Raw genomic sequence first — 16,877 nt, forward strand, 5'->3', positions numbered from 1 at the left:
TCGTTAATACAAATCATGAGAAGTAGAGGTCCCAGAACCGATCCTTGTGGGGCACGACTAGTCACAATCCTCCAATCTGAATGTACTCCCTCCACTATGACCCTTTGCCTTCTGCAGGCAAGCCAATTCTGAATCCACCTGGCCAAACTTCCCTGGATCCCATGCCTTCTGACTTTCTGAATAAGCCTACCGTGTGGAAACTTTGTCAAATGCCTTACTAAAATCCATATAGATCACATCCACTGCACTACCCTCATCTATATGCCTGGTCGCCTCCTCATAGAACTCTATCAGGCTTATTAGACACGATCTGCCCTTCACAAAGCCATGCTGACTGTCCCTGATCAGACCATGATTATCTAACTGCCCATAGATCCTATCTCTAAGAATCTTTTCCAACAGTTTTCCCACCATAGATGTAATGCTCACTGATCTATAATTACCCGGACTATCCCTACTACCTTTGTTGAACAAGGGGACAACATTTGCCTCCCTCCAGTCCTCTGGTACCATTCCCGTGGACAACAAGGACATAAAGATCCTAGCCAGAGGCTCAGCAATCTCTTCCCTCGCCTCATGGTGCAGCCTGGGGAATATTCTGTCAGGCCCTGGGAACTTATCTGTCCTAATGTATTTTAACAACTCCAACACCTCCTCTCCCTTAATATCAACATGCTCCAGAACATCAACCTCACTCATATTGTCCTCACCATCATCAAGTTCCCTCTCATTGGTGAATACCAAAGAGAAGCATTCATTGAGGACCTCGCTCACTTCCACAGCCTCCAGGCACATCTTCCCACCTTTATCTCTAATCGGTCCTACCTTCACTCCTGTCATCCTTTTGTTCTTCACATAATTGAAGAATGCCTTGGGGTTTTACTTTACCCTACTCACCAAGGCCATCGCATGCCCCCTTCTTGCTCTTCTCAGCCCCTTCTTAAGCTCTTTTCTTGCTTCCCTATATTCCTCAATAGACCCATCTGATCCTTGTTTCTTAAACCTCATGTATGCTGCCTTCTTCCACCTGACTAGATTTTCAGCCTCACTTGTCACCCATGTTTCCTTCACCCTACCATTCTTTATCTTCCTCACTGGGTCAAATTTATCCCTAACATATACATAAAAATCTTTATGTTACGTCTCTGTCTAAATGTGCAATGTATAGTTATTTTTAATAAATAGTACATACAGCAGAACAGTCAATATAACATAAAAATACAATTGTATCAACATGAAATCAGTCTGATGGCCTAGTGGAAGGAGCTGTCCCAGAGCCTGTTGTCCTGGCTTTTAAGCTGCAATATTGTTTCCCGGATGGTATAAGCTGGAACCATTTGTGGTTGGGGTGACAGGCCCCCAATAATCCTTTGGGCCATTTTTCCACAACTGTCTCTGTAAACGTCCTGAATAGTGGGAAGTTCACATCTACAGATGCGCTGGGCTGTCTGCACCACAATCTGCAGAGTCCTGTGACTGAGGGAAGTACAATTCCCATACCAGGCAGTGATGCAGCGAGTCAGGATGCTCTCAGTTGTGCCCCTGTAGAAAGTTCTTAGGATTTTGGGGCCCATGCCAAACTTCTTCAACCGTCTGAGGTGAAAGAGGCGCTGCTGTGCTTTTTTCACAACACAGCAGGTATGTACAGACCAGGTGAGATCGTTAGTGGTGTTTATGCCGATGAAATTGAAGCTGTTCACCCTTTCAACCCCAGATATCAATAGGGGTGAGCCTGTCTCCATTCCTCCTGTAGTCTACAAGCAGGTCCTTTGTTTTTGTGACATTGAGGGAGATTTTGTTTTCTTGACACCAGACTGATGTTGCTCAGACCTTGGACAAAGTCAGGAATCAAAAGGTTGAGCATGGTGCAGTGACCGTCCTAAGCTGTGTATATCATAATGCAAGAAGTATCGTAGGAAAGCCAGATGAGTTCAGGGCATGGAAGTATGATATTTTAGCCATTACTGGGACAAGGTTGCATCCAACAGTCTGAGGCATTTAGAGGAACATATAGGTAGGGAGATTGCAGACTTTGCCAAGAAACAAATGTTGATATAGTAAGCGATTTTAATTTTTCATATATTGACTGGGACTCCCATACTCTAAAAGGATCAGATGGGGTACAGTTTGTCAAATGGGCCCTCAGTCAGTACACAATTCCTGACAAAGAAGTGTGCAATAAGCTGTTAGGAGATGATCCAGGGCTGGTGACAGAAATTAGTGTATGGGAACACTTTGCATCTGGTGATCACAATGACATGAGATTCCAAGTAAATATGGAAAAAGAGAGGTCAAGACCACGGGTTGAGATTCTGAATTGGAGAAAGGTCAATTTTGATGGTATCAGAAAGGATCTGACAAGTGTGGTTTGGGACAGGCTGTTTTCTGGCAAAGGAGTACTTGGTAAGTGGGAGTTCTTCAGAAGTGAAGTCTAGTTTGTATGTGCCCGTCAAAATAAAAGTTGAATGGTAGCTGGTGCAGAAAATCTTGGTTTTCAAGAGATATTGAGGCCCCGCATATTTTGTTCCTCTAAATACGTCAGGCTGTTGGGCACAACCAATACTCATTAATGACTGCAATATCATAATTCCATGCCTTGAGCTCATCCGACTTTTTTTTCAGTCGTCTTCTACTGGCTTTTAAAAGCTTCCCAATATTTCAGCCGCCATTGTGTCCTCCTGCCTTTCCAATGCTTCCACTTATTTGGGATGTATCTATCACTCAGTTCCCCAATTGCTCCCAGAAACTCCAGCCATTGCTGCTCCGTTGTCATTCCTATCAGTTTCCTCTTCCAATCAAGTTTGGCCAGCTTTTCTGTCACAGAAACATGGAGAAGTTCAGTACAGAAACATGCCATTCAGCCCATCTAGTCAATGCTGAAAACATTCAGCTGTCTAATGCAAAGATCTGCACCGGGACCATCACCCTTCATACCCCTACCATCCAGGTACCTATCCAAACTTCTCTTAAATGGTGAAACCGAGCTAATATTCATCACTTGTGCTGGCATCTCATTCCACATTCTCACAATCAATTCAGTGAAGAGGTTTTGCACGTGTTCCCGTTAAATTTTCGTTAAATGGGGAAGCCACTTACCCATGACATCTGGTCATCATCCCACCCAACCTCAGTGGAAAAAGAACTGCTTGCATTTACCCTATCTATACCCTCATAATTTTGTATACTTCCAAAATATCCTCAAAGCAATGTATAATTTCCTTGTTTATGCTTAGAGCGTTTTTTAGGTGTATAAGGTGATGGGGGGCATTGATCGTGTGGATAGCCAGAGGCTTTTCCCAGGGCTGAAATGGCTAACACAAGGGGGCATATTTTTAAGGTGCTTGGAAATAGGTACCAAGGGGATGTCAGGGGTAAGTTTTTCACTCAGAGAGTGGTGAGTGCATGGAATGCATTGCCAGCGGTGGTGGCCGAGGCAGATACAACAGGGTCTTTTAAGAACCTCTTAGATAGGTACATGGAGCTTAGAAAAAAAGAGGTTTATGCACTAGGGAAATTCTAGGCAGTTTCTAGAGTAAGTTACATGGTCGGCACAATGTTATGGGCTGAAGGGCCTGTGATGTGCTGTAGATTTCTATGCTCTATGTTCTATTTTAAACAGCAAAACAACATTGGCTGTTCTCCAATCCTCTGGCACCTCCCTCTGTCACCAACGATGATTTAATTATCTCTGCTGGGGGCCGCGACAATTTCTGCAGCTGCCTCCCATAGTGTCCGAGGAAGCACCTTGTCATGCCCCAGAGATTTATCCACCCCAATCTGCCTCAGGATAGCAACCACCTCCTCTTCTTTAATCTGTACAGAGTCCACAACGTTAATGCCACTTTCCCACACTTCCATAGACTCTGTGTCCATCTCCTGAGTAAATACAGGTGAAGAAAATATTTAAGAGCTCCCCCATCTGCTTTGTTTCCACACATGGATTACCATTCTGGTCTTCCAGAAGACCAGCTTTGTCCCTTGCAATCCTTTTGCTCTCAATCTATCTCTAAAATCTCTTAGGATTCTCCTTCATCTTTTCTTCTACTACGGCAACCTCATGCCTTCCTTTAGCCATCCTGATTTATTTCTTATGCATTCTCTTGCATTTCTTATACTCCATAAGAACCTGCCTTCCTATCTCTGTTATGCAACTCCATTTTGTGTTTCACCGGGGTTTCAATATCTCTTGAAAACCAAGTTCCCTACAGTTTTCATCTTTACCTTTTATTCTGACAAGCACATACCCGCTTTGTACTTTCAAAATTTCATTTTGAAGGCCTCCCACTTACGTAGAACATAGAACATAGAATAGTACAGTACAGTACAGGCCCTTTGGCCCACAATGTTGTACTGACCCTCAAACCCTGCCTTCCATATAAGCCCCCACCTTAAATTCCTCCATATACCTGTCTAGTAATCTCTTAAATTTCACTAGTGTATCTGCCTCCACCACTGACTCAGGCAGTGCATTCCACGCACCAACCACTCTCTGAGTAAAAAACCTTCCTCTAATATCCCACCCCTTACGTTAAAGCCATGACCTCTTGTACTGAGCAGTGGTGCCTTGGGGAAGAGGCGCTGGCTATCCACTCTATCTATTCCTCTTATTATCTTGTACACCTCTATCGTGTCTCCTCTCATCCTCCTTCTCTCCAAAGAGTAAAGCCCGAGCTCCCTTAATCTCTGATCATAAACCAGGCAGCATCCTGGTAAATCTCCTCTGTACCCTTTCCAATGCTTCCACATCCTTCCTATAGTGAGGCGACCAGAACTGGATGCAGTACTCCAAGTGTGGCCTAACAAGAGTTTTATAGAGCTGCATCATTACATCGCGACTCTTAAACTCTATCCCTCGACTTACGAAAGCTAACACCCCATAAGCTTTCTTAACTACCCTATCCACCTGTGAGGCAACTTTCAGGGATCTACGGACATGTACCCCTAGATCCCTCTGCTCCTCCACAGTACCAAGTATCCTGCCATTTACTTTTGTACTCTGCCTTGGAGTTTGTCCATCCAAAGTGTACCAGCTCACACTTCTCCAGGTTGAACTCCATCTGCCATTTCTCAACCCATTTCTGCATCCTATCAATGTCTCTCTGTAATCTTCGACAGTCCTCTACACTAGTGGTCACCAACCCGTCGATTGCGATCGACCGGTCGATCTTTGAGACTTTCCCAGGAGATCCCGAAGAAAAATCAAAAATAAATACACAAATACTGTTGTAATGTGAGCATTATAAAAGTAAGTAATACTAATTAGGATAATGGTAATATAACAATATTTTCACTAAAAAGCTGTTTGTAAAGAGAGATTGTTTCTGGGTTGCGGGGGTTTAGTTCCGTTCTTTCTGCCCAGTGCGCATGTGTGTAGTTCCCTCGCCATGCACCGCGTTTTCAGCGTAGCCTGTGCTGCATCAAAGTGACCAATCAGATTAGGTAACAGTACAGACTGTCACAAACATCAATATACGGCAGTGTCCCCAACCTCCGGGCTGCGAAGCATGCAGGGTTGCAGCGGTAGTCGGGATGTGCACAGCACACCTTTAAGAAAAAAAGCCGAAATAAACAAGCTAATTAATTAGGTGAATATCGGCTCAGATCAGAGGCGGCGCAATCGGCACTCGCTCGTGATACCCTGATAGCATGGCGGAGGCTCCACGAAAGAAGGCAAAAACATACAAATTCCATCCAGAATAAGAAGAGGAATTTCTATTTCCCTTGGTGAAAGACAAGTGTGTATGTATGTTGTGCCAGCAAACACAAGCACTGACTAAAAGAGAGAATCTGGAGCGGCACCACAACACCAACCACCAGGAATTTAAAGACACCTACCCTCCAGAGAGCACAATTCGTGCCGGGAAAGTTGAGGAGCTGAAATCGGGGTTGAAGGCCCAGCAATCGTTTTTCACAAATCATGCTGCTCAAAATAAGGCTGCTATTGAAGCATCATTTCATGTAAGTCACCTTTTGGCGAAACAGAAGAAGCCTTTTACAGATGGCGATTTATTCAAGGAAGCAATGGCCACCACACACCACAGAGACTATTTTTAATGACTTTAGAAACAAAAACAGCATCACAACCGCAATAAGTAATATACCGCTTGGCCCTGCAACAGTAACAAGGAGGGTAGAGTCACTGTCAGAGGACGTGGATTGACAAGTGTTAAAGTATTTGTCACTCTGTGAATATTTTTCACTACAGTTCGATGAATCCCTGGATGTAATACAAACAGCTCAGCATGTTGTATTTGTCAGAATGGCTTTCCAGGATTTTACAACAAAGGAGGGCTTCCTCACTCTTTTGCAATTAAAGGAGAGAACTAGAGGTGAGGATATTTACAATGAGTTTAAAAATATGTCTGTGAAAATAACATCCCCATTCATAAACTGGTGGCAATTACTACTGATGGGGCCGAGCAATGCGCGGTGTGCACGTTGGTTTTATAGCAATAAAAGTCAGTGCCTACTTCAGGTTAACTTATCTATGTGAAATTGCATTTTCACAGATGAAAATTATTACATCTAAGTACAGGAGCTGACTTACTGACAGACACCTCACTAGGGTTGCCAATTTTCTCACTCCCAAATAAGGGACAAAAGTAGTAGTCAAATCCCGGGACATCTGCGTTTACCCCGTAAAGACTACCATGACCATGAAGCCTTGCACGGGCACCAGTGTGCGCATGCGTGATGTGCCGATTTTTTTTTACCCCACGAATCAGTTTTGGCTTAATTTTCATTATTTCTACTTTATATAGGCTGTGTATTTATCATATCATTTCTGCTTTTACTATATGTTACTGTTATTTTAGGTTTTATGTGTTATTTGGTATGATTTGCTAGGTTATTTTTTTGGGTCTTGGAACGCTCAAAATTTTTTTTCATATAAGTTAATGGTAATTGCTTCTTTGGTGTAAAGCATTTCGGCACAAAAGGTTTCATAGGAACGTTCTACTTTAGCGGGGGAAATACGGGACAGCTGGCAACCCTACACCTCACAGACTGTCTCAGACTGGCTGTCTGTAGTTATGAGCAAAATTTCAGGGAACTAGCAGAAAGTATTCAGCCCCAGTCATAACACTGAGTGCAACCGTCAATTTTTATTCATTTATTTTTCGTGTTGAAATAAAATTAAATAATGAAACTTAGAATTAAAGGTGTGAAGTATTGTAATATTCTTAAAGAAAGACAGCTATGGCCTGTTTGATATGCCAGTTACAGTGTTTTCTTGTTTGAATTAATTTGAAAGTTTGACAAAAGTATTTTCTGTAATTCAAATACAATTCACCCAAATAAAAGGCCTCAAATTGGAAGTACAATCTGAGCTGTTTTTCCTCTAAACGATTTAGTAGGTAGATCTTGCCTTTCACTGAGGTAGAGGTAGGGGATCTTGGGCTTAGAAAGGTTGGTGACCACTACTCTACACTATCTACAACACCACCAACCTTTGTGTCGTCTGCAAACTCGCCAACCCACCCTTCTACCCCCACATCCAGGTCGTTAATAAAAATCATGAAAAGTAGAGGTCCCAGAACAGATCCTTGTGGGACACCACTAGTCACAATCCTCCAATATGAATGTACTCCCTCCACCACCACCCTCTGCCTTCTGCAGGAAAGCCAATTCTGAATCCACCTGGCCAAACTTCCCTGGATCCCATGCCTATTGACTTTCTGAATAAGCCTACCGTGTGGAACCTTGTCAAATGCCTTACTAAAATCCATATAGATCACATCCACTGCACTACCCTCATCTATATGCCTGGTCACCTCCTCAAAGAACTCTATCAGGCTTGTTAGACACGATCTGCCCTTCACAAAGCCATGCTGACTGTCCCTGATCAGACCATGATTCTCTAAATGCCCATAGATCCTATCTCTAGGAATCTTTTCCAACAGCTTTCCCACCACAGACGTAAGGCTCACTGGTCTATAATTACCCGGACTATCCCTACTACCTTTTTTGAACAAGGGGACAACATTCGCCTCCCTCCAATCCTCCAGTACCATTCCCATGGACAACAAGGACATAAAGATCCTAGCCAGAGGCTCAGCAATCTCTTCCCTCGCCTCGTGGAGCAGCCTGGGGAATACTCCGTCAGGCCCTGGGGACTTATCCATCCTAATGTATTTAGGGAATCAAATTAAAGAGACTAGGAGAGAGGAAGTTAGTTCACAACAGGGGGATGGGAACCAGTGCAGAGAAACAGAGGGGTGTAAAATGAGGGTAGAAGCAAAAAGTAGTAAGGTGAAAAGTAAAAGAGGCAGGCCAGCAAATCCAGGGCAAAAATCAAAAAGGGCCACTTTTCAACATAATTGTATAAGGGCTAAGAGTGTTATAAAAGCGAGCCTGAAGGCTTTGTGTGTCAATGCAAGGAGCATTCGTAACAAGCTGGATGAATTAAAAGTGCAGATTGTTATTAATTAATATGATATAGTTCGGATCACAGAGTCATGGCTCCAGGGTGACGAAGGATGAGAGCTCAACATTCAGGGATATTCAATATTCTGGAGGGACAGACATGAAAGAAAAGGAGGTGGGTAGCATTGCTGGTTAGAGAGGGATTAACACAATGGAAAGGAAGGACATTAGCCGGGAGGATGTGGAATGGATATAGGTAGAGCTACATAACACTAAGGGGCAGAAAACGCTGGTGGGAGTTGTGTACAGGCCACCTAACAGTAGTAGTGAGGTTGGGGATGGTATTAAACAGAAAATTAGAAATGTTTGCAACAAAGGAACAGCAGTTATAATGGGTGACTTCAATCTACATATGGAAATTGGTAAGGGTGCTGAGGAAGAGGATTTCTTGGAATGTATATGGGATGGTTTTTTGAACCAACATGTCGAGGAACCAACTAGAGAGCAGGCTATTCTAGACTGGGTATTGAGCAATGAGGAGGGGTTAATTAGCAATCTTGTCGTGAGAGGCCCCTTGGGTAAGAGTGACCATAATATGGTGGAATTCTTCATTAAGATGGAGTGACATAGTTAATTCAGAAACAAAGGCTCTGAACTCAAAGAAGGGTAACTTTGAAGGTATGAGACGTGAATTAGCTAAGATAGACTGGCAAATGACACTTAAAGGGTTGACGACGGATATGCAATGGCAAGCATTTAAAGATCGTATGGATGAACTACAACAATTGTTCATCCCAGTTTGGCAAAAGAATAAATCAAGGAAGGTAGTGCACCCGCGGCTGACAAGGGAAATTAGGGCTAGTATCAATTCCAAACAAGAAGCATACAAATTAGCCAGAGAAAGTGGCTCACCTGAGGACTGGGAGAAATTCAGAGTCCAGCAGAGGAGGACAAGGGGCTTAATTAGGAAGGGGAAAAAAGATTATGAGAGAAAACTGGCAGGAAACATAAAAACTGACTGTAAAAGTTTTTATAGATATGTGAAAAGAAAAAGATTGGTTAAGACAAATATAGGTCCCCTACAGACAGAAACAGGTGAATTGATTATGGGGAGCAAGGTCATGGCAGACCAATTGAATAACTACTTTGGTTCTGTCTTCACTAAGGAGGACATAAATAATCTTCCGGAAATAGTAGGGGACAGAGTGTCCAGTGAGATGGAGGAACTGAGGGAAATACATGTTAGTAGGGAAGTGGTGTTAGGTAAATTGAAGGGATTAAAGGCAGATAAATCCCCAGGGCTAGATGGTCTGCATCCCAGAGTGCTTAAGGAAGTAGCCCAAGAAATAGTGGATGCATTAGTGATAATTTTTCAAAACTCTTTAGATTCTGGACTAGTTCCTGAGGATTGGAGGGTGCTTTTTAAAAAAGGAGGGAGAGAGAAACCGGGGAATTATAGACCGGTTAGCCGAACATCGGTGATGGGGAAAATGCTAGAGTCAGTTATCAAAGATGTGATAACAGCACATTTGGAAAGTGGTGAAATCATCGGACAGAGTCAGCATGGATTTGTGAAAGGAAAATCATGTCTGAAGAATCTCATAGAATTTTCTGAGGATGTAACTAGTAGAATGGATAGGGGAGAACCAGTAGATGTGGTATATTTGGATTTTCAGAACGCTTTTGACGAGGTCCCACACAGGAGATTAGTGTGCAAACTTAAAGCACACAGTATTGGGGGTAAGGTATTGATGTGGATAGAGAATTGGTTGGCGGACAGGAAGCAAAGAGTGGGAATAAACGGGACCTTTTCAGAATGGCAGGCAGTGACTAGTGGGGTACCGCAAGGCTCAGTGCTGGGACCTCAGTTGTTTACAATATATATTAATGACTTAGATGAGGGAATTAAATGCAGCATCTCCAAGTTTGCGGATGACACGAAGCTGGGCGGCAGTGTTAGCTGTGAGGAGGATGCTAAGAGGATGCAGGGTGACTTGGATAGGTGAGGTCAGTGGGCTAATTCATGGCAGATGCAATTTAATGTGGATAAATGTGAGGTTATCCAGTTTGGTGACAAAAACAGGAAAACAGATTATTATCTGAATGGTGGCCGATTAGGAAAAGGGGAGATGCAACGAGACCTGGGTGTCATTATACACCAGTCATTGAAAGTGGGCATGCAGGTACAGCAGGCGGTGAAAAAGGCAAATGGTATGCTGACATTCATAGCAAGAGGATTCGAGTACAGGAACAGGGAGGTACTACTGCAGTTGTACAAGGCCTTGGTGAGACCACACCTGGAGTATTGTGTGCAGTTTTGGTCCCCTAATCTGAGGAAAGACATCCTTGCCATAGAGGGAGTACAAAGAAGGTTCACCAGATTGATTCCTGGGATGGCAGGACTTTCATATGATGAAAGACTGGATCATCTGGGCTTATACTCACTGGGATTTAGAGAAGATTGAGGGGGAATCTCATTGAAATGTATAAAATCCTCAAAGGATTGGACAGGCCAGATGCAGGAAGATTGTTCTCGATGTTGGGGAAGTCCAGAATGCAGGGTCACAGTTTGAGGATAAAGGGGAAGCCTTTTAGGACCGAGATTAGGAAAAACTTCTTCACACAGAGAGGGGTGAATCAGTGGAATTCTCTGCCACAGGAAACAGTTGAGGCCAGTCATTGGCTATATTTAAGAGGGAGTTAGATATGGCCCTTGTGGCTAAAGGGATCAGGGGGTATGGAGGGAAGGCTGGTACAGGGTTCTGAGTTGGATGATCAGCCATGATCATACTAAATGGCGGTGCAGGCTTGAAGGGCCGAATAGCCTACTGCTGCACCTATTTTCTATGTTTTCTACATTTTCTATGTTAACAACTCCAACACCTCCTCTCCCTTAATATCAACATGCTCCAGAACATCAACCTCACTCATATTGTCCTCACCATCATCAAGTTCCCTCATCTGTGAATACCGAAGAGAAGTATTCATTGAGGACCTCGCTCACATCCACAGCCTCCAGGCACATCTTCCCACCTTTATCTCTAATCGGTCCTACCTTCACTCCTGACATCCTTTTTTCCTGCATATAATTACCAAGCACTCCTTTGACATAAAGAGCCTGTCCCAGTCCACAGTTGCCACGTCCTAGTGTCATAATTCCAGGTGTTGATCCATACCCTGAATACATCTGCCTTTCCTACGCTGCTCCTTGTATTGAAATATACAGGGCACAGCATATTCACTGTACCATGCTCAACTTTTTCGTTTCAGACTTTCTCTGAGGTCTGAACAACAACTGTCTCCACAACCCCTCCACTATCTGTTCTGTTATGCAGGCTCCCATTCTCCCTGCAACTTTAGTTTAAAACCCCACCGACCCCCACCTCCTACGTGCAGCTCTATCACCCCTTTGGCTTTCATCTCCCAGATCAATAAAAAGGAGGTGCATACCAGGTACAGGCAGATAGGAAGAAATGGGGTACTTATGAAGTACAGGAAATTCAAGTGAACACTTATGAAAGAAATAAAAGAAGGCATGAGGTTGCCCCAGCAGACAAGGTGAAGAAGAATCCTCAGGGCTTCTGCGGATATGTTAAGAGCAAAAAGATTGCAAGGGAAAATAATTAATCCTCTGGAAGATCAGAATGGTAATCCACATGAGGAGTCAAAATAGATGGGGGAGATTTTTTTTTGTATTTGTATTTACTCAGGAGATGGACAAGGAGTGCATAGAAGTGAGGCAAAGCAGCATCAAGTTCATTGACCCTGTATAGATTACAGAGGTGGAGGTGTTTGCTGTCTTAAGGCAAATTAGTGCGGATAAATCTCCAGGGCTTGACAAGTTGTTCCCTGGGACCCTGTGGAAGACAAGTGCAGAAATTGTTGGGGCCCAAGCACAGTGACAGGTGAGGTACTGGAGGGCAGCCAGTGTTGTTCCCCTGTTCAAGAAAGGCTCTAAAAATAAACTAAGAAATTGTATGTTGGTGAACTTGACATCAGTAGGGGTAAAGTTATTGGAACGGATGTTCAGGATCCGGATATATAAGTATTTGGATAGATGTAGACTGATTAAGGATAGGCAGCATGGCTTTGTGCATGGTAGGTCATGTCTAACCAGTGGATGAAGGCAAGGCAGTGGATGTTGTCTACATGGACTTTAGCAAGGCACTTGACAAAGTCTCATATGGGAGGTTGGTCAAGAAGGTTCAGTCACTCAGCCTTCAAGATGAGACAGGAAATTGGATGAGACACTGGCTTTGAGAGAAGCCATAGAGTGCTAGCAGACTGTTGCCTCTCTGACTGCAGGCCTGTGACTAGTGGTTGCCGTAGCGATCAGTGCTGGATCTGTTATTACACAAAATACTCTGCACATGCTGGGGTCAAAGCAACACTCACAACACGCTGGAGGAACTCAGCAGGTCAGGGAGCATTCATGGAAACGATCAGTCAACGTTTCTGGCCGGAACCCTTCGTCAGAACTGAAGGTGGTAGGGTAGAGGCCCTATAAAGAAGGTGTGGGGAGGGTGGGAAGGAGAAGGATGGTAGGTATCAGGTGAAATACCAGTAAATGGAAAGATAAAGCGGTGCGGGAGGGCAAGCAGGGAGGTGCCTTAACCAATTTCCCCCTGGGATCAATAAAATATGACTATGACTATGTGATAGGCAGGAAAGGTGAAGAAAGAATAGGGGAAAACACAATGGGTAGTAGAAGGAGGCAGAACCATGAGGGAGGTGATAGGCAGCGGGGGGTGGGGGCAGAGTGAAATAGGGATGGGGGAAGGGAGGGGGAGGGAAGTACCGGAAGTTGGAGAATTCTATGTTCATACCAGGGGGCTGGCGACTTTCTAGACGGTATATGAGGTTTTGCTCTTCCAACCTGAGTTTAGCCTCATCATGGCAGTAGAGGAGGCCATGTATGGACATATCTGAATGGGAATGGGAAGCAGAGCTGAAGTGGGTGGCAACCAGGAGATCCTGTCTGTTGTGACGGACGGAGCAGAGGTGCTCCAAGAAGTGGTCCCCCAATCTGTGTTGGGTTTCACTGTTGTCATTTGTCATCTATATCAGTAATCTGGATGATAACATGGTTAACTGGATCAGCAAATTTGTGGATGACACCAAGATTGGTGGTGTAGTGGACAGCGAGGAAGACTATCATGTCTTGCAGTGCAATCTGGACCCGCCGGGAAAATGGTTTGAGAATTGGAAAATGGAATTTAATGCAGACAAGTGTGAGGTGTTGCACTTTGGTAAGACCAAGGTCTTACACAGTGACTGGTAGGACACTGAGAAGTGTTGTTGAAGAAAGGGATCTGGGCATACAGGTCTACAATTCACTGAAAGTGGTGTCACAGTTAGATAGGGACGGAAAGAAAGATTTCAGCCCATTGGCCTTCATGAACCAAAGTGTTGACAACCATAGATGGATGTTATGTTGACTTGTGTAAGACATTGGTGAGGCCTAATTTGGAGTATTGTGTGCAGTTTTGGTCACCTACCTACATGAAAGATGTAAAAGAGGTTGAAAGAGTTCAAAGAAAATTCACAAGGATGTTGCCAGGTCTGGAGGACTTGGGTTATAAGGAAAGATTGAACAGGTCAGGACTTTATTCCTTGGAACATAGAAGATTGAGGGGAGATTTGATTGTGATAGAGAGGTGATAGGGTAAATGCAAGCTGGCTTTCTCCACTGAGGCTGGGTGGGACTACAACCAGAGGCCATTGGTTAAGGGTGAAAGGTGAATCGTTAAGGGGAACATGAGGGGAAACTTCTTCACACAGACAGTCATCCGGGTGTGGAATGAGCAGCCAGCACAACTGGTGCATGCGAGCTCTATTTCGGCATTAAAGAGGTTTGCATAGGTACCTGGATGGTAGGAGTATGGGAGTGGGCAGTTTAAATAGTTTAGCACAAACTAGTTGGCCCAAAGGGCCTGTTTCTGTGTTGTATTTTTCTGTGACTGTGACAAGAACCTGAAATAATACTAATATTCACTTGAAGTCCTTTAAACAGCTGTGCGGACCACCAATTCACCTCAGAAGGAATTTTTTATATGGCGTTAAACTGTGGCACTTTAAATTAACAGTACATAAAAGAAAATCCTAGCTGCACGTTAACAAAGGCTATTTGTGTGAGACTGTTTCAGTTACTGTGGGGTCAGGCACCCTTGCAGCTCAGCAGAAACAGAGAATAATACCAATGGAGAGAGTCAAACTGAGCCAGGTCACAGATTGGAAATGGCAGAAATGCCCCATTCTTACAGAGCCGGGAACAGCATCAGAGAGTTTAATGGTCATTCCAGCTACCAGCTCTGTGCCCAGTTAGAAAATGATTTTTTCTGTCCAACTTGGGTTGAACCTCACGTTAACAGTATGATACCAGATCACACCTTGACAACTCAAGTGATCACATTTGAAATGTTGTCCTTCACCCACTGATGGATTTTGTCTATCTTTTTACAGGTCAAAAACTAGAAGGAATTTGTCTCCGGGAATCTCGAACACGGCACACCAGTTTTGCTGTCTCTGTCGATATATTTAAAGAGTGGAGCAAGGGATTCAATCTACGGTCCTTCCTGCTCAGACTGTGGGGAGGGATTCACTCGGTCATTTGACCAACTGGCATGCCCGTCATTTTACACAGGAGAAAGGCTCAGACATTGGGAATGGATTCACTTGGTCATCTCAATTGAAGGTACATCAGCAAGTTCACACTGGGAAAGTCCATTCATCTTGTTCTGTGGGTGAGAAGGGAATCAGTCAGTCATCCCACCTGTGGACTCACCAGTCAGTTCACACTGGGCAGAGGCTGGTCATCTGCTGAATTTGTGGGGAAGGATTCACTCGGTCATCTGAACAAATGGCTCACCAGCGAGTTCACACCAGGGAGAAACTGTTCACCTGCTCAGAATGTGGGAAGGGATTCACTCAGGCATCTCATCTACAGAGACACCAGTCAGCTCACACTGCAGAGAGGGATTTCACCTGCTCAGACTGTGGGAAGAGATTCCCTCACTCTTCAACCCTACAGAGCCACCAGCGAGTTCACACTGGGGAGAAGCCGTTCACCTGCCCGGTCTGTGGGAAGAGATTCACTCAGTCATCCACCCTACAGAGTCACCAGCGGGTTCACACTGGGGAGAAGCCATTCACCTGCTCAGAATGTGGGAAGAGATTCACTCAGTCATCCAACCTACACAGACACCAGCGAGTTCACACTGGGGAGAAGCCGTTCACCTGCTCAGACTGTGGGAAAGGATTCATTTTGTCATCTCACCTACTGACACACCAGTCAGTTCACACCGGGGAGAGGCCGTTCACCTGCTCAGTCTGTGGGAAGAGATTCACTCAGTCATCCAACCTACAGAGACACCAGCGAGTTCACACTGGGGAGAAGCCGTTCAACTGCTCAGTCTGTGGGAAGAGATTCACCCAGTCATCCACCCTACAGAGTCACCAGCGAGTTCACACTGGGGAGAAGCCATTCACTTGTTCAGAATGTGGGAAGGGATTCACTCAGTCATCCACCCTACAGAGACACCAGCGAGTTCACACTGGGGAGAGGCTGATCACCTGCTCAGACTGTGGAAAGTGATTCACTCGATCATCCGACCTAATGGCAAACTAGTCAGTTCACAGTGGGGAGCAGTGGTTCATCTGGTCAGAATGTGGTCAGGGATTCACTTGGTCATCTGATCTGCTGGTACACCAGACAGTTCACACTGAGGAGAGGCCGTTCAGCTGCTCAGAATGTGTGAAGGGATTCACTCGGTCATGTCAACTACTGGCACACAAGTCAGTTCACACAGGGGAGAGGCCGTTCACCTGCTGTGAATGTGGGAAGGGATTCACTCAGTAATGTAACCTTGTAACACACTACCGGGTTCACAATGGGAGAAAGTTTCAATAAGCTGCATGCTGGATATTTGTCCATCACTGTTGCTGAATGCAGTTTTGAGAGTGACAGTTGGTGCTGGACTCTGCAATTATTGGTGCTGCTCACCACACCCAGTTCTGCACCCGGGTCACTGGGCATGGGAGAAGTTTCTTCTGCTGCACATTCACCTTTTATGGGACTGGAGTTTAATATTCTGCATCTGAGACAAATAAATCAGTTCTATTTTGAACTCTGTCTCTGGTGCTTAGTGAATTTATTATACACCTAGTGTACAGTAGAGAGTCAACTCAGGTCGGTTGGACCCTGCCACTGATTCAGTTCCACGACAGTCCTTTTAAATCCTCGCCTGTTGTTCATTTCTCACTCTCCCTGTGGTGATGGGTTCCAAACAGTCACCACTCGGTGTGCGAAGGGGTTTCCCTTGAATTTTCTGCAGACTGACGAAGTCGATATGACTGCAGTTCTGTCTGAGATGTTCTTTGCCCCTCTAACCTCTGGGCTGAGGAAGAATGATATTGGGAGTTAACCTCCCTATTCAGGGCTCATTTCCACATTATGAGTCATTTTCCCTGCTTCTAAAGGGTTTTTGAAAACACCACTGTCCTCTAAAGACTGA

At 44.5% G+C, this 16,877-nt stretch overlaps 1 pseudogene; it reads left to right on the forward strand.

Moving 5' to 3' along the window:
• The window catches only part of LOC134345042 (zinc finger protein 239-like), a 44,936-nt pseudogene extending 28,390 nt beyond the window's left edge, over positions 1–16,546 (forward strand).
• The last annotated feature ends 331 nt before the right edge of the window (positions 16,547–16,877 follow it).

This window comes from Mobula hypostoma, chromosome 4 (assembly GCF_963921235.1).
Source record: "Mobula hypostoma chromosome 4, sMobHyp1.1, whole genome shotgun sequence".
Taxonomy (NCBI): domain Eukaryota; kingdom Metazoa; phylum Chordata; class Chondrichthyes; order Myliobatiformes; family Myliobatidae; genus Mobula; species Mobula hypostoma.